At 53.0% G+C, this 18,214-nt stretch overlaps 1 protein-coding gene across 4 annotated transcripts in view; it reads left to right on the forward strand.

The window, feature by feature from the left end:
- The first annotated feature begins 4,736 nt into the window (after nt 1–4,736).
- The window catches only part of SRRM3 (serine/arginine repetitive matrix 3), a 77,859-nt gene continuing 64,381 nt past the window's right edge, over nt 4,737–18,214 (forward strand). For all 4 annotated transcript variants that reach the window (XM_054247765.2, XM_054247759.2, XM_054247764.2 and 1 more), the window contains exon 1: nt 4,737–4,922. The gene's annotated coding sequence lies outside the window, so the exon portion shown is untranslated. The remainder of the gene's footprint in view (nt 4,923–18,214) is intronic.

An 18,214-nucleotide genomic window follows, 5' to 3' on the forward strand; every position in this document is an offset into this window, starting at 1 on the left:
TTTTTTTTTTTGGACAGAGTCTTGCTCTGTCGCCCAGGCTGGAGTGCAGTGGTGTGATCTCAGCTCGCTGCAACCTCTGCCTCCCCAGTTCAAGCGATCCTCCCACCTCCCACTCCTGAGTAGCTGGGAATACGGGCACCTGCCTCCACGTCTGGCTAATTTTTGTATTTTTAGTAGAGACGGTTTCACCATGTTGGCCAGGCTGGTTTTGAACTTCTGGCCTCAAGTGATCTGCCTGCCTCGATCTCCCAAAGTGCTGGGATTACAGGTGTGAGCCACTGCATCAGGCTGCAGCTAGCTTTTATGGGCCTGAATCCCCTCCTCCCTTGAAGCTGTTCCCATTGTGAAACCAGGGAGTCAGAATGCGGAGACCGACCAGGGGAGGGTAGGAGGAGGTGTGCCCAGCTGGGGCAAAGTGTTCCCAGGTGCTGATTCTAGAGTTGAGGCCAGGGCTGGTCAGGAACCAAAGCAATGTGGTGAGGTTTCATAAAGCCAACTTTGGCGCCGGGCGTGGTGGCTCAAGCCTGTAATCCCAGCACTTTGGGAGGCCGAGGCAGGTGGATCACGAGGTCAAAAGATTGAGACCATCCTGGTCAACATGGTGAAACCCCGTCTCTACCAAACAAAAAAATTAGCTGGGCATGGTGGTGTGTGCCTGCAATCCCATCTATTCAGGAGGCTGAGGCAGGAGAATTGCCTGAACCCAGGAGGTGGAGGTTGTGGTGAGCCGATATCGTGCCATTGCACTCCAGCCTGGGTAACAAGAGCGAAACTCCATCTCAAAAAAAAAAAAAGCCAACTTTGGCTGCGTGCGGTGGCTCACGCCTGTAATCTCAACACTTTGGGAGGCCAAGGCGGGTGGATCACCTGAGGTCAGTTCAAGACCAGCCTGGCCACACAGTAAAACCTCGTCTCTACTAAAAATACAAAAATTAGCTAGGCGTAGTGGCGGGCACCTGTAGTCCCAGCTACTTGAGAGGCTGAGACAGGAGGATCGCTTGAACCCAGGAGGTAGAGGTTGTAGTGATCCAAGATCATGCCACTGCACTCCATCCTGGGAGACAGAGCAAAATGCAAGACTCCATCTCAAAAAAAAAAAAAAAGGCCAATTCATTTAAGGCATGCATTTCACCCTGAGATGTCGCTGCGTCTCTGTGCCTCCTGTGAGTTTCCTCACTCCTCTCCGCACACCCGGCCATGGTTTTTCAATCAAGGAGAGATCTGAAGCCACCACCCCCAACCCTCCACTCCCAGGGTCCTCTCCCAGACCTTGATTCGCCTTGGAAGTCCCAGCCAGGCACAGAGCGGGGCAGCTCCTCTTAGGAAGAAGGAGCAAGCAAGCTGACTGGTGCTAGGCCAGCCCAGAGTCCCAGCAAATGAAATATTCATGCAGCCAGAAGGTAGGAGACCAGCAGAGGACTCACCCCGCCGGGGCTGCGGAGCTGGAGCTGCAGTACTGGTGACAGCAGCTGTAGCCCACCCCTCTCCCTCACTCTAAATCTTTGTTCTGCAGATAGTGCAAGGGCCTGCAGTTCAAGGATCTTACACACACACACACTCACACACACACTCACACACACTCACACTCTCACACACACTGACACACATACTCTCACACACACTGACACACACACTCACTCACACACTCACACTCACACTCACTTACACACACACACTCCAAAGACACTGGTAGGTAAAGAAACCTGGACAAAGGAAGAGGGGAGGGGAAGAGTGAAACCACCTTTGCAAAAATTATAACAGAGGGCCAGGCATGGTGGTTCATGACTGTAATCCTAGCACTTTGGGAAGCCAAGGCAGGCAGATCACCTGTGTACAGTCAGGAGTCTGAGTGCAGCCTGCCCAACAGAGTGACATCCCATCTCTATTAAAAATACAAAACAAAATGGTCGGGCACAGTGGCTCATGCCTGTAATCCCAGCATTTTGGGAGGCCAAGGTGGGTGGATCACAAGGACAGGAAATCGAGACCATCCTGGCTAACACAGTGAAACCCCATCTCTACTAAAAATGCCAAAAAAAAAAAAATAGCTGGGCATGGTGGCAGGCACCTGTAGTCCCAGCTACTACTTGTGAGACTGAGGCAGGAGAATCGCTTGAACCTAGGAGATGGAGGTTACAGAGAGCCGAGATGGTGCCACTGCACTCCAGCCTGGGCAACAGAGCAAGACTCTACCTCAAAAAAAAAAAAAAAAAAAAAAAAAGGCTGGGCATGGTGGTTCACACCTGTAATGCCAGCACTTTGGGGAGATCAGAGGGGGTGGACCAGCTGAGGTCAGGAGTTCGAGACCAGCCTGACCAATTTGGTGAAACCCCATCACTACTAAAAATACAAAAATTAGCCGGGCGTGGTGGCATGCGCCTGTAATCCCAGCTACTCAGGAGGCTGAGGCAGGAGAATTGCTTGAACCCCAGTGGCAGAGGTTGCAGTGAGCCGAGATCGCACCATTGCACTCCAGCCTGGGTGACAAGAGTGATACTCCATCTCAAAAAAATTAAAACCGATGCACAGACACAGACACACGGGGGCACATACACATGTAAACCCACACACAGGCTCACAACAAACATACACTCAACCCCAGGGATGCCTCTTGGTGTCAGGCAAATGCTTTCTAAAATCTGCACCCCTGGCACCTGATACGCCTCACCACTGTCCTCCCAAGTCAGACCTGCTGCGGCACTTCCAGTCCTGCCTTCTGACACAGTCTTGGAGACATCAACGGTGAGCTTGAAACAGGGGCCTCCACTTTCCTGGTTCCTAACATCTCCATTAAAGGAAGGTCTCTGGTCTCCCAGCATTTCCACCTCTGAATTTTCTCCACTCAGCCTGCTCACTGAAAGGAGGGCAGGAGCTGTGGGAGGAACAGAACAAGGTCACACAGAGAGTAACCCAATGGTGACTTGAAGTGTGGACCCCAGACTCCCAACCCAGCAACATCAAAGGCTCAGCATTTCCATTCTCAAAATCCTCTTCCCCACGGGCCAGGCACAGTGGTTCATGCTTGTAATCTCAGCACTCTGAGAGCTGAGGAAGGAGGATGGCTTGAGCCCAGGAGTCTGAGGTTGCAGTAAAATCTGATCACACCACTGCAGTCCAGCCTGGGCAACAAAGCGAGACCCTATCTCAAAAAAAAAAAAAAAAAAAAAAGGGCTGGGCACAGTGACTAATGCTTGTAATCCCAGCACTTTGGGAGGCCAAGGCGGGCAGATCATGAGGTCAGGAGTTCAAGACCAGCCTGGCCGACACAGCGAAACCCCATCTCAATTACAAATACAAAAATTAGCTGGGCGTGATGGCAGGTGCCTGTAATCCCAGCTACTCTGGAGGCTGAGGCCAGAGAATCACTTGAACCTGGGAGGTGGAGGTTGCAGTGAGCCGAGATCTCACCACTGCACTCCAGCCTGGGTGATAGAGCTAGACTTCGTCTCAAAAAAATAAAAAAAGAAGAAGTCCAGTTGCAGCAGCTCACACCTGTAATCCCAATACTTTGGGAGGCCAAGGCAGGAGGATTGCTTGAGGCTGGCCATTGACCTTTCTGAGGGCAGGCTGGGCAACATAGGGAAACCCTAGCTCTATCAAAAATTTAAAGTTTTTTTTTTTTTTGATAAGCTGTGTCTCTGTTGCCCAGGCTGGAGTGCTATGGAGTAATCTCGACACACTGCAACCTCCACCTCCCAGGCTCAAGCCATCCTTCCACTTCAGCCTCCGGAACATCTGAGATCACAGGCGCACACACACCATCACATCTGGAGAATTTTTGTATTTTTCATAGGGACAGGGTTTCCCCGTGGTGGCCCGGCTGGTCTCGAACTCCTAGCTCAGTGATCTGCCCACCTCAGCCTCCTAAAGTGTTAGGATTACAAGCGTGAGCCACCGCATTCAGCCAAAATTTTAAATTTAAGAAAAATGATTTAAAATCTCCTGTCTCCATTGGGATATCTCCCACACTACCCCCACCTTTTTTTTTTTTTTTTTTTAATTTTTGAGGTGGGGTCAAAAAAATGACAACCTTTGTCATTCAGGCTGGAGTGGTGTAATCATAGCTCATTCTAGCCTCAAATTCCTGGGCTCGAGCAATCCTCCCACCTCAGCCTCCTTGGTGCCTTTTATTTTATTGTTGAGACTAAGTTTCGCTCTTCTCGCCCAGGCTGGAGTGCAATGGTGCGAACTCGGCTCACTGCAATCTTCGCCTCCCAGGTTCAAGCGATTCTCCTGCCTCAGCTTCCCAAGTATCTGAGTAGTAGGGATTACAGTCACCAACCATTACACCTGACTGATTTTTGTATTTTAGTAGAGATGGTGGTTTCACCATATTGGCCAGACCGGTCTCGAACTCGTGGCCTCAAGTGATCCTCCCACCTCAGCCTCCCAAAGTGCTGGGATTATAGGCGTGAGCTAGCACGCCTAGCTCCTGGTGCCTTCTTTAATACTGGCAGTTAGGACTGTGTCCTGGCGAGGCCTCTGCAGACCGAGTGCATTTCCCAGATCCAAAGTAATAACCTCCCTTGCCCAGCAGCCTTCAGGGCTGGAGTGCCGGGTCTCGCAAGTGGGGGAAACAAACGTTCCCCTGGGCGGGGAGTGGGGGACAGCGGGGAGGATTCGTCCCGTCCTTCCCTGCCGTTGCCTCCGCTGCGGGTGTTCCTCCAGGCCTGCCGAGGGCGCTGCGAATACGGGACCGCACCGCTCTGGCCGACGGGCGGGCAGGGAGGCGCCTCGGTGGCGGTGCGCTGTCCAGCATTTCAGCAAGCGGCGGCGGCACCCGCGGGGAGGCGGAGGGCGCGGGGCCGTGGGGGCCGTGGAGCTGCCCTGCCCAGCTCAGCCCAAGCGAGGCGGCAGCCCGGACCGGCGGGACCCGAGGGCCTGGCCCCACCGCCCGGCAGATCGCGGCGGTCAGCGGGGAGGTGAGAGCGCCTGTGGGGCGGGGGCATCTCCCAAAGGGGCTGGGGCTGGGTGAAAGCCTGGGCCTCCCCAGCACCCTCCCCCCGGGGTCTGCAGGCCCTCCGAGCAGAGGGGCGGTGTGGGGGGGACAGCGAGGGTGTCTGTCCGGGAGTGCCAGGCACCCGGAGAGCAGAGATGAGGGATGTTAATTTCACTGAGAGGGATGGAGACAGTGGGGACACTATGGGTCATGGTCAGGACTCCCCTGGGCATAAATGACCATGGCCTGGTGCACGAGGGTGCCAGGGAGTCCCCCAACTGCAGTCCCACTGAGGAGAAGGACCTGCTCCCCAGGGAAGGGAGAGACCGATGCAGGGACCTCATGGAGATGCTGGTCACTGGCCCGGGTGGAGGGAGCAGGCCCCCACCTGGATGCTGGGCCTCTGTCCAGCAAGAGGTGCCAGCCCAGGGGACAGCCTGGCCCCTTTCCCAGCTGCCCAAATGCCCCTGGGGAGGCAGGAGCTGGCAAGGAGAACTGGTTTCACACAGGATGGCATTTACTCTTGTACTGGGAAGAGGATGGAGGACACAGAAGAGAAAATAGCTACTGGGAGTTTGGGGGGGTTCTCTGTGCACACCCCCTACCCCCATATGCCCAGAGAGAGTTTCTAGAGCCCAGAGTTAGCCCAGCCCCAGAGCGAATTCCTGGTAAAGAGGAGAACTGAGAAAAGACGCAGCCTCTGCCTTGCATCCGCCTCCCCCTCCCTCCCAGGGCTTCTGCCTGGACAGTGTTGAAGCTTCCTGCAGTTCCTGCTCCTGACAGCAGATCCATTGTGGGGGGAGATTTAGGGGGAGCAAGGGAAGGTTGTACCAAGGTCTGGCCTGGCCATTCAATGCCTGTTCCCTATTCCAGTCATAACTTCTTGTTGCCCTAAGACCTCACTCATCCTAGCATCAGGGGGCTTGGGATGGTCTTTTGTCCCATGGCAAGAGAAATGGCAGGTTCTGGGCTTTGATGGATAGATGTACACCAGTTTCTCTGTCCAGGGGGCATCTTAAGGTCATGGCCCCGGCTTGTGCCACCTTCTTCCTCAGCCAAAAATAGGACCCAGCTGGCTAGGAAATTGTTCCCACACAACACTAGCTTTCTGGTTCCTTAACTTTATACCCCATCCCACTCTCCTGTGGGGTGGAGGAGGTATTCTTGAAGAGTGACTAAAGAGTCAACTGGGTTTTAAGAGGTGGGGATATGTGGGTTGGGAGTCATGGACTCTGATGTCAGAAAGACATAGGGTCAAATCTAGGTTACGTGACCTCAGGTAAGCCATTGACCTTTCTGAGTCTGTTTCCAATCTGCAAAGCAGGTGTGGTGTTAACAGTGTCTGCTTTGCTGTTGAAAGAAATACTCTGGATAAGGGGATGGGAGACTATAAAATGCTGGGTGAGTGTTAGTAAATAGACAAGTAAGAATTTCTTAAAGAGCTGGATAAATGTGGAAGAGTGTTCAGTGATATTTGAAGCATATTTTTCTGTTCCCAGAGGAGATGAACATTGGTTGAGGGCCTCATAGCCAGCTCCATGCTGGGCACAATGCAACGGTTGACTCAGTTAATCCTCACAGAAGCTTCACAAGGAAGGCATCAGTGTCCCTATTTCATAGCTGAGAAATGAGGCTTGAGTGACTTTCCCAAGGTCATGAAGCCACTCACGCTGTCCTCCTGGAGGCAGGAGAGTTACTGATGACCTGTCCCATCCTTTTTTTTATTAAGGCCCAGTTCAATGCCAGTGTCTTGATTCATGATGCCAGCTTTACAGGTGGGGAGCCTGAGGGAGATGGATGAATGTGTATAGCGCAGTGAGGAGGTGACTCCCGCAAGGTCACTGGGATACTTGGAGGTAGAAGATGCTTTGAACCGGCCAGCTGGGTGCCTCTACCCCTGTCACGCCTGCCAAAGGGGGAGTCTGGGTCTGACAGTCCCATCTGCTCACTGCTGCACCCACTTTGCATCTCCTCTGTCTGCCAACCTCTTGCTGACCTCTACAGGCCAGTGACTGCCCCTTCCTTTCTTAGTGGGTCACCCTCACCTCCTGAGATGCTCCATGGCTAGAAGTGGCTACTGGTGCTGCTGGGATCAGCCTCCCTTCCTGACTTTTCTCTCTCCTCTGCCCATATTTTATTGCCACCCCACCCCCACCCCCAGGGACAAAATCATAGCTTTTCCTGTTTCAGAAGCCTGCTAGGGGCACTGATGGGGAGGTTAGGGGAGCCCAGCCCCTCTTCCTTCACTCCTATATGTACACTGAGCCTCTGCCCATGGTCCTGTAACTTCGCATACATGATCTCATCTTCACCTCACGTAACCTGGAGCCAAAGATGCTGCTGTCTCCATTTCACAGAGAAGCAAACCAAGGCCTGAGAGTGTGATGGGACTTTCCCAAGTCACAGAGCAAGGCCTTAGTGCAACCCACGTCCACTGCCTCAGGACCCCAGGATGACTTCCACAACACCACTCTGCCTCCAATTCTCCAGGCTCCCCAGGGTGAAAATCAACCCAGGTATTGTAGGCCAGCGAGCATTGGAGGGGTGAGTGGCAAGTGCTGGAGACAACTGAGGGACACTTGAACCTTCTTTCTGGACCTATCTCTGATCCTGGCACCCTGTATGACCTTGAAAGGGGCCTTTCCCATCTCTGGGCTTCCGTGCCCCCAATCCTAAAATGATGGGGTTTAATGTCAGGTGTGGTGGCTCACACCTGTCATCCTAACACTTCAGGAGGCCAAGGCAGGGGGATCCCTTGAGGCCAGGAGTTCAAGACCAGCCTGGGCAACAGAGTGAGACCCCATCTCTACAAAAAATTGTAAAAAGAAGACTGCTCTCCTCTGAATACCACTTCTCCGAGCTCCTTTCTCCTCACTCAGCCTCCTACCCCTCAGCGAGTCCCCACTCCTGATCCCCTCTCCCCCCATTGAACCCACTCCTGTCTCTGAGCCCTCCACTCCTTCACTGAGCCAAGGTGTTGGAACTGAGAAGGCCCTTCACCTCCTCCCTCCCACTCAGCCTGGGCTCATTTGCACAGTGACCCAGCCCCTCTGCAGGGCTTGCCTCCTGTCTTTTCTTTCTTTATTTATTTTTTGAGGTGGAATTTTGCTCTTGTTTCCCAGGCTGGAGTGCAATGGTGCAATCTCAGCTCACTGGCACCTCCGCTCCCTGGGTCGAAGCGATTCTCCTGCCTCGGCCTCCCAAAGTGCTTGGATTACAGGCGTGAGCCACTGAGCCTGTGCCCGACCTCTCTCTCTCTCTCTCCTCTCTCTCTCTTTTACTCTGTCACCCAGACTGGAGTGCAGTGGCGCAATCTCGGCTCACTGCAACCTCCACCTCCTGGGTTCAAGCGATTTTCCTGCTTCAGCCTCCCTAGTAGCTGGGACTACAGGCATGCACCAGCATGCCTGGCTAATTTTTGTGTTTTTAATAGAGACAGGGTTTTGTGACGTTAGCCAAGGTGGTCTCAAACTCCTGACCTCAGGTAATCCACCCACCTCGGCCTCCCAAAGTGTTAGAATTACAGGCCTGAGCTACTGTACCCGGCCATGCCTCCTCTCTTTACAGCACCAGCTGCAAACTCAGTCCTATTTTCCCCAAAATTCCATGAATAAGCCTCAATCACGTCACCTCTACTGCTTTCCCAGTCCCATGCCTGTGGTCCTTGGGGGGCCTCCTGGGCTCTGGTGAAACACCCCAGGAGGTGTATGGAAGACATCTTGGTGTCTCTGCAGCTCGCCTCAAATTCTGGGCCAGAAAGGACTCTAACCTTGGTTCAACCAGAGTCCTGGGATCTCTAGGTGGGCGACTGGGCCTGTTTAGCCCTATTTTCCCCTTTAATTAAGACCCAAATCTGTAGGTGACTTGGGACAGGTGGATTTGAAATCTCAGCTCCAATAAATCAAAGCTTGAAACACTGGAGGTGACTTCTACCTCTAGTGATGAAACTGCAGGCTTCCTAACCTACAGGTTTATAGGACAGAGAGATGTTTAAGTCTTGGGACTGACAGGGCCTTTGTGGGTTGGGGGGATCATCTAGTCCAAATGCATTTTTTAATTTTTTTTGAGAGAGAAACCCAGTCTATTGTTCAGGCTGGAGTGCAGTGGCACCGGCACAGCTCACTACAGCTTCAACACCCTGGGCTCAAGCAGTCCTCCTGCCTCAGCCTCCCCAATAGCTAGGACTACAGGAATGTACCACCACATGCAGCAATTATCATTATTGTTTTTAGAGATGGAGATTCACTATGCTGTCTTGGCTTCCCAAAGTGTTCGGATTACAGGGCTGAGCCGCCACGCCCATCTAAGAACAGCTTTTGATGAGTGGAGAAGAGTCAGATATAAGGGGAAGGGAAGGTGTTTGGGAGGCAGAGTGAGGGGGAGTGGTTCAGAGAGGAGAAAGGGGTAAGAGAAAGTGGGGAGAGAGAGAGAGAGAGAGAGAGAGAGAGAGAGAGAGAGAGCTAGCTCACGAGAGCTAACAGGAGGCCCAGGAGAACAGAGGGGACTATGACAGGGAAGGGCTTGTTACCACCAATTACAGACCCAGCCTGGCCCAGCCTAGGCATTGACTGTGGCTTAGCACCTGCTGATACCTCTGGGGTGCTGCCCTCTGCCCTCTTCTGGGTCATGAGCACAGGAGGGCAACATCTCCATGCCAGAGGCTCAGCCTGTGGGCCCCATGTCATCTAGAATAGGGTTCTCAGAGGGCCTGGGTGGGTGAGCCAGGCTCAGGCTGCTTCGCTGACTGCTGACCTAGAAGACAGGCCCCCTCCCCCCAGAGCCATGTGTGCATTGGCTCCAGAGCAGCCCTCGCCCCCTCAAGGACTCCTCCAGAGCCTAAAGCCGCCGGCCTGTCCATCTGTAGCACTGCTTCCTCGGCAGCCAGCCTGGCCTCAGTCTCCAGCCACCCCCGCCCTGGCCTCCTGCCCACTGCTGAGACTGCTGTACCGGTGGAAGCTGGCAGACGTTGCTGCGGCTCCCTCAGCATCCTGCTGGGGCCTCTGAGGGCTGTGAGGAGACCTGGCCTGGTTACCCAGACCCCAGGGTCCAAGCAGCTTCCTCAGCTGAGCCCCTCCCAGTCCAGCACTTCTCCCCACCACCGTTTCCCAGGACTCCCCAGGATAGAGACACGTAAAAGCAAGTTGTTAGATTCTTAGAATCAGAAGAATGGCATGTCTTCAGCCTAGGTAACATAGCAAGACCTCAGCTTGCTAAAAAAAATGAAAAATAAGCCATGTGTGGTGGCACTTGCCTGTCGTCCCGGCTCCTTGGGAGGCTGAGGTGGGAGGATCGCTTGAGTCTAGGTTACAGTATACTATGATTGCACAGCTACGCTCCAGCCTGGGCGACAGAGTGGGACTCCATCTCAAAAAAAAAAGAAAAGACGCACACACACAGACACACACACACAACGGCATACCTTCCTTGTACAAGTCTTGGGAAATGCAGAAACCAAGGAGAAAGTAGAAAAAATCCGTAGTTCTACCACCCAGAGACAACCACGTTGAATACGGTATGGTATTTCCTTGCAGGCTTTTTTCCATGTGTCCATGGGTACGTAGAGTTAAATAACCAGAAACACGTGCCTGGGGGAGGTCTGTGGCTGTTTCTACTCTATCATGGGCATTCACTGATGTCTTTAAAGACTTGGCCAAGCACAGTGGCTCATGCCTGTAATCCCAGCACTTTGGGAGGCCGAGGTGGGCGGATCAGGAGTTTGAGACCAGCCTGACCAACATGGTGAAATCCCATCTCTACTAAAAATACGAAAATTAGCTGGACGTGGTGGCACACATCTGTAATCCCAGCTACTCAGGAGGCTGAGGCAGGAAAATCACTTGAACCTGGGAGGCGGAGTTGCGGTGAGCTGAGATCGCACCACTGCACTCCAGCCTGGGCGAGAGAGCGAGACTTTTTCAATGAATACATAAATATTCTTCGCAAAGCATATTTTTAATGGCCATATAAAGGCTGGGTAGGCTGGGCGTAGTGGCTCACACCTTTAATCCCAGCACTTTGGGAGGTCAAGGCGGGCAAATCAGTAGGTCAGGAGTTCGAGACCACCCTGGTCAACATGGTGAAATCTGGTCTCTACTAAAAATACAAAAATTAGCTGGGCGTGGTGGTGGGAGCCTGTAATCCCAGCTACTCGGGAGGCTGAGGCAGGAGAATTGCTTGAACCCAGGAGGCAGAGGTTGCGGTGAGCTGAGAGCATGCCATTACACTCCAGCCTAGGTGACAGAGGAAGACTCTGTCTCAAAAAAAAAAAAAAAAGAATGATGGGGAGGTGCTAGACAGACAGGGCAGAGGATTGGCACTCCAGAGGGTGTCATGGGCAATCGCACAGAGGTATGAAACCTCCTGGTTGGATTCAGGGGATAGAGAGTTATCAGATGTGGAAATAGCACTGGACAGGGGCAGGCCTGATAATAGAGGGCAGCCCAGCGGGCATGGTCAGCCAGGCTAGGCCTTGGAGGACCCTGAAAACCATAGTAAGAACTAGAATTTTTTTCTGAGACAGGGTCTCACCGTCAGGTAGGCTGGAGTGCAATGGTGAGATCATAGCTCACAACACCCTCCAACTCCTGGACTCAAGATATTCTCTTGCCTCAGTCTTCCAAGTGGCTGGGACAACAGGCCTGTGCCACCACAGCCAGATAATTTTTTAATGTTTTTGTAGAGACAGGGTCTCGCTATGTTGCCCAGGCTGGCCTCAAACTCCTGGCCTCAAGCGATCCTCCCATCTCAGCCTCCGAAAATGTTGGGATTACAGGCATGAGCCACTGCACCCGTCAAGAGCTGGAAATTTATTCAGAAAGCAATGACAGTCTTATGCTCTGGGGCAATGCCTTAAAATGCTCGGGTTTGCACTTCAGGAAGCCCTTTCTGGCTGCAATGGGGTAGGAGGGAGAGAGGGAGAGAAAGAGACCAAGAACAGAGAGGCCCGGGGCGGGGTGTCTGTCTGCCTGTTCATCTGGGCAGGAGGTGATGGTACCACTGTCAGAGGAGCAGGCTTCAAGACTGGCAGAATCTCCAAGCCACCCCTTCTCCCATCAGGGCCCCAAAGGGGGCTTCTGGGGAGGCAGGCAAGCTGGAACATTTAGTGGGTCCTTCCTCAGGGCAGTCCTTTCTTCCCTCTCTGTCAAGCCCTGTCTGACACATATGTCTTGGTCCTTGCAACCCATCCATCATTCTCTCCAGAACACCTCACTCTTCCCTGCCTCTCAAATGCTCTCTTCTCTCTCCTGCTCTTCAGACATCAGAAAGCAGAGACGGTCATTCATTCACTCATTCATTCATCGCACAGCAGCAGCTCCTCCCCACTTAAAGCTGCATGAACACATTGTCATCCCCAAGCCCTGTGCCAGGCACCAGGTAAAGAGAGGAGAAGCAGGAGCCGGGCACAGTGGCATGCAGCTGTGGTCCCAGCTACTCAGGAGGCTGAGGCGCGAGGATCGCTTGAGCCCAGGAGTTTGGGGCTGTAGTGCGCTATGATTGGGCCTGTAAGTAGCCAATGGACTCCAGCCTGGGCAACATGGTGAGATCCTGTCTCTAAAAAAATGGGAGGAGCAGGACAGTTCTTGAGCCCAAGCAGCCCTGGAGAATGTTTTTAGATGGACTAGGGGTCATGTAGGAGCATTCCAAGGGCTGTGGGGACACTGGTGTGGAGAAGTTCCACCTGACCTGGTTGACTTTGGTTAACTTTTGAGCTGGCATCACAGATGGAGCTCATAGAATGAGTGCAGGTTTGCCAGGTGTAGGCACAAGGAGGCAGGGTGCTTTTGGCAGGAGCAGAGAGGAGGAGGCAAGAGCACCAGGTGCTTGGGAACGGTGTGGCTGGACTGCCAGGGTCTGGGTGGAGGAGCTGAAGCCCAGGGCTGGAGACAGGGGCGTCCCAGTGCGGGGTCTTACTGCCGGGCAGTCTAGCCTTTTTTTCCGTGGACAGCAGAGAACGCCAGGTAAGTGCACGGCCAGAGCTGTTCCAGGAAGGTCATCCTGAAGAGCGGGTGTGATTTGGACAGATGGAGACAACAGGGGGCCTGCAGTGTGTTTTCAGGATGTGGGTCATAAGGCCTGGGGCCTTTCCCCTCCTCTCCGCAGCTCAGCCCAACCTGGACACCCAGAACCGCTGCAGCCATGGTTCTTAGGTGGAGAGGCACCTCCCCAAGTTCTGTTTGTTTTTTGTGGTTTTTTTGAGGCAGAGTTTCGCTGTCACCCAGGCTGGAATGCAATGGTATGATCTCGGCTCACTGCAACCCCCACCTCTCTGGTTCAAGTAATTCTCCTACCTCAGTCTCCCAAGTAGCTGGGATTACAGGCATGCACCACCATGCCCAGCTAATTTTGTATTTTTAGTAGAGATGGGACTTCACCATGTTGGTCAGGCTAATCTCAAACTCCTGACCTCAAATGATCCACCCACCTCAACCTCCCAAAGTGCTGGGAATACAGGCATGAGCCACCATGCCCAGCCCCCTGCCCCAGTGTTTCTAGAACAGTCTATGAGTAGATTCCCAGGACTCACCCAAAATGACTGATTCCAATAATTTTATTATTATTACTATTACTTTTAGAGACAGGATCTCACTCTGTTGCCCAGGCTGGAGTGCAGTGTCGCAATCTTTGCTCACTGCAATGTCTGCCTCCCGGATTCAAACAATTCTCCTGCCTCGGCCTCCCAGGTAGCTGAGATTACAGGCACGCACTACCACGCCGAGCTAATTTTTGTCTTTTTAGTAGAGACAGTGTTTTGACATGTTGCCCAGGCTGCTCTCAAACTCCTGACTGGAAGCGATCCACCCGCCTCGGCCTCCCAAAGTGCAGGGATTACAGGCGTGAGCCACCGCACCTGGCCAAAGTCTGCGTTTTTTAAGGCTCCAAGGTGACCCTACATGCTAGAGTTGAGGACCGGTGCCTTATCGCTTTGCACATGCGGTTCCCTTCACCTGGAACGCCCTTCTTCCCTCTTCCTCTGCCTCCCTGAGCACCAGGCTCTGCTCAGGCCTCTTCTCTGTGATACCCTGTTCCAGTCTGAGTGCCCTCGAGGGCCCGGAGCTGCTGCTTCCCCGGCCCACTTTACACCCCATGCTGTCTGGTGGTTTCCCTTTCCAACTCATTTAGCCTGTTCTGTGAGCGGGAGGCTGCTGCCTGTATTCACTTATTCCGTCCTCACAACATCCATCCAAGCAGGCAGGTCATCGTTTGGGAAATGGAGGCACGGAGAGGTTACTAACATCACCCAGCTAAGAAGTGTTTGACCCGCAGAGGCTGCACCGAGGCACTGTGAGGCCCCACAGTGGCCGCTCTTTGAGGGCAGGGACCTTGCGGGATTCACCGTTGCAGGTCATCAGTGCAAGCACAGGGCCTGGTATCTAAGAGGTACTCAATTTCCTCATCTGTAGGATGGGCCGAAGGAGAGCAGTTATTTCCCAGGGCTGCTCTGTAGCTTAGGGATACGAGAGGGATTGTGAGCTATAAGGTGCGTGGTGTGGATGGGGAGCAGTGGCAGAGGCTCCTCTCTGTTTTATGTATTTATTTATTTGTTTTCCACAGGGTTTTGCTCTGTCACCCGGGGTGGAGTGCCGTGGCACAGTCATAACTCACTGCAGGCTTGAGCTCCCAGGCTCAAGCAATCCTCTTGCCTCAGCCTCCCAAGTAGCTGGGACTGCAGGTCCATGTCACCATGCCTGGCTAATTTTTTTTCTTCCGTTTTAGTAGTGATGGGGGGGGGGGTCTCACTATGCAGCCCAGGCAGGTCTTGAACTCCCGGACTAAATAATCCTCCCATCTCAGCCTCCCAGAGTTGGAATTACAGGTGTGATCCACCGTGCTCAGCCCTCTCTGGGATTCTGTTTCCCAGATAGGAGAAGTTGTCCCTCCTCCGCCGTGCTGTACTTCAGCCTGTCCCACAGAAATCAGCCCCTTTGACCCCGGCCTGGGGGGTACCCTGATGGAGATTCTCAGATGATGGCAGAGCAGAGTGGAGACTTGGAGACGGCCCAGCTGCAAGGGCAGCTCCCGCTCCCGATCTGACCTTAAGGGGCTCACCTGTTCCCAGAGCAAAGAGGACCTCCCTTCAGCATCCCCACCATTCCTACCTCCCACCCACCATTCCTCAGGGGCTGTGGGTTATTGTTGATGATGTTGTTAATTAGCTGCTTAATTAACTATTTAAGCTAATCAGATTAATTGACATTAATTGGTTACCATTTGTCAAGGACCTTGAAAAGCTGTGCTTCTCAGAGTTGAAGTGTATGACTGGTGCTGGGCAGGGGAGTCGGGGAGGAGCTGTCACCGTGCTGAACAGCTGGGGGTATGCAGGTGGCAGGCGGTGGCAGTTCCAAGGCCACCAGGACCACTGCTTAGGGACTGTGCACCTCCTGGCATCTCTCAGGGAGCACCAGCTTCTGAGTTCTGGCCTCTCACACTTTGGGACACACATCACCTCTTCCTCTCCCTTAGTTGCTCAAGAAAAGGTTTGACAGGGACCGGGGGAAGACTGAGAAACTTTCCTTTTTGTAAAAAGAGAGAGATAGAGAGAGAGAGAGAGAGAGAGAGAGAGAGATGGGGTCTTGCTATGTTGCCCAGGCTGGTCTCGAACTCTTGATCTCAAGTGGTCCTCTCACCTCAGCCCTTCAAAGTGCTGGGATTACAGACATGAGCCACTGTGCCAATCCAAGAGACTTTCCTTCCTCCATCCCCAAGGGCTGTAAAGACCTCAGAGGGAGAGGGACCTTAACATTCTAAATAAGCCGTGAAGTAAGTAGGTCACCACATAACAACTGCTAGGATGGCATGCATATGTTCAGTAAAAAAAAAAAATACAGAAAAGATGAGCAGTGTAGGGTAGATAAAATATGCAAAATATTAAACTATGATAAAATGATCATTTGCATTATTTAGTCAATTACAGCCCCCAAAACCCACAGTACATTTTTATGCCTGTTTTAAAACACAACTAACAGTTTTAAATTATAGCACTTGAAACAACAACAAAAAAAACTACTATGAAATGCATCCTACGTTTTGGGAAGAGGAAAAAAAAAGCCAACCCACTGAAAAATGGGAGTGTGCCTTTGTCTTTGGAGCCATTCTCTGAAGATTAAATGGCTCCCATATTTAGTCCAATACTGGGCTGGGAGTTAGCAGCCCGAAGTCTTTCTTTTTTTGGGGGAGGGGTGGTTGCGGGGATGGAGTCTTGCTCTGTCACCCAGGCTGGAGTGTAATGGCACGATCTCGGCTCACTGCAACCTCTGCCTCCTGGGTTCAAGAGATTCTCCTGCTTCAGCCTCCTGAGTAGCTGGGATTTCAGGTGCCTGCCACTGCGCCTGGCTGATTTTTGTATTTTTAGTAGAGATGGGGTTTTACCATCTTGGCCAGGCTGGTCTCAAACTCCTGACCTTGTGATCAACCCACCTTGGCCTCCCAAAGTGCTGGGATTACAGGTGTGAGCCACTGCACCCAGCCTCCCCCCTTTTTTTTTTTAAAGACAGGGTCTGACTCTGTTGCCCAGGTTGGGGTGCAGTAGTGTAATCCTAGCTCACTGCAGCCTCAAACTTCTAGGCCCAAATGATCCTCCTACCTCAGCCTCCCGAGTAGCTGGAGGGCAATGGCATAATCTCAGGTCACTGCAACCTCTGCCTCATTGGGTTCAAGGGATTCTCCTGCCTCAGCCTCCCTAGTAACTGGAACTACAGCTATGCGCCACCACACCGTCTAACTTTTTTGTATTTTTAGTAGAGATGAGGTTTCAGCATGTTGGCCAGGCTGGTCTTGAACTCCTGACCTCAGGTGATCCGCCAGCCTCAGCCTTCCAAAGTGCTGGGATTACAGGCATGATCCACTGTGCCTGGTCCCAGGCTGGTCTTGAACTCCTGGGTTCAAGCGGTCTTCCCACCTCGGCCTCCCTAAATGCTGGGATTACAGGCATGAGCCACCAACCCTGGACAGGGAGCCTACAGTCTTATCTTGACTTTTCCACTGAACCCCTGAGGGTCCTTTCCCCTTTCTGGGCCTTGAGTTCTTCAATGGTGAGTCCCTGGCCTGTCTTCCTGAGACAGTGCTTACATGGAGCAGAGGAGGGGTGGATTTCCAGTACCCTGGAGGTGCATACAAATGTGAGGGGAGGAAAGAGCTTCATTTGGCAGGAGGGTCTAGCGCTCATCTTGGATGGGGGATTGCTTTCTAGGGAGGAGGGGTTCCGCGGTTGGTGACAGAGGTTTCTAGCTTGAGAAGGGATGATATGGAGAGCGAATGTGGGGTCTCTCCCTCTCTCCCCATTTACTGTCCAATTCTGCAGCCCCTGGGGGGAGGAAGGATGGGAGAGACTGGAGGCTGTTGCCTAGCAACGACAGGCGCATCTGGATCGATGGCAAAGTCAGTGCTGCTCCAGCCCCCAGCCCGGCTCTCTTTGATCTCAGCCAGCCCAGCAGAAACCTGGGGGGAAGCCCCCGGGCAGCCAGCTTGATTGGAGCTGAGTCAATAGAGGGAATTTTCCATAATGAGATTGTATGGGCAGTGGAGGCAGCTGCCCTGGCTTCTCCTGTCACCCTCCCCAGGGTGGAAGGGGCCAACTGTCTGTCCGTCCAGCACACATCCTTCCTGCTGATAGCTCTGGCCCGGGTAGGGGGTAGGGTCAGGGTGGACATCACCATCCAATTTTGATTCTTGTCAGCCTTGCACTGCCAGGGACTCAGAGCCCAGCCCCAGCTGTTAGGTTTTGAAGGGAAGGTGAGGGTTATAGAATGACACACACACAGAAAGAGGGCAGTTCAAGAGCAAATGCACGGTGTTTATTTGTGACGAAGTTTTGCTCTTGTCACCCAGGCTGGAGTGCAATGGCATAATCTCAGCTCACAGCCAACTCCTTCTCACAGGTTCAAGAGATTCTCCTGCCTCAGCTTCCCAAGTAGCTGGGATTACAGGAGCCCACCACCACACCCGGTTAATATTTCTAGTAGAGACGGGGTTTCACCATGTTGGCCAGGCTGGTCTTGAACTGCTGACCCCAGGTGATCGATCCACCCTCCTCAGCCTCCCAAAGTGCTGGGATTACAGGTGTGAGCCACCACACCCGGCCGAAAATGCAGGTTTTGTGTCCAGGATAAAACCTACAGAAGTAGGGGACCAGCCTAATGCCAGAGCTCACCACTGCTTACAGCCCGGGGCAATTTACAGGTATGGTGGGGGGGAGTCTGGGCAGTCTGGCTTGCCTGGCAGGATATTGATAAGATGTCCCAGTGATGAGGCGGTCTGGCCCTTGTTCCGGCAGAATGT

The sequence above is a fragment of the Callithrix jacchus genome, chromosome 2 (genome assembly GCF_049354715.1).
Source record: "Callithrix jacchus isolate 240 chromosome 2, calJac240_pri, whole genome shotgun sequence".
NCBI classification, from domain to species: domain Eukaryota; kingdom Metazoa; phylum Chordata; class Mammalia; order Primates; family Cebidae; genus Callithrix; species Callithrix jacchus.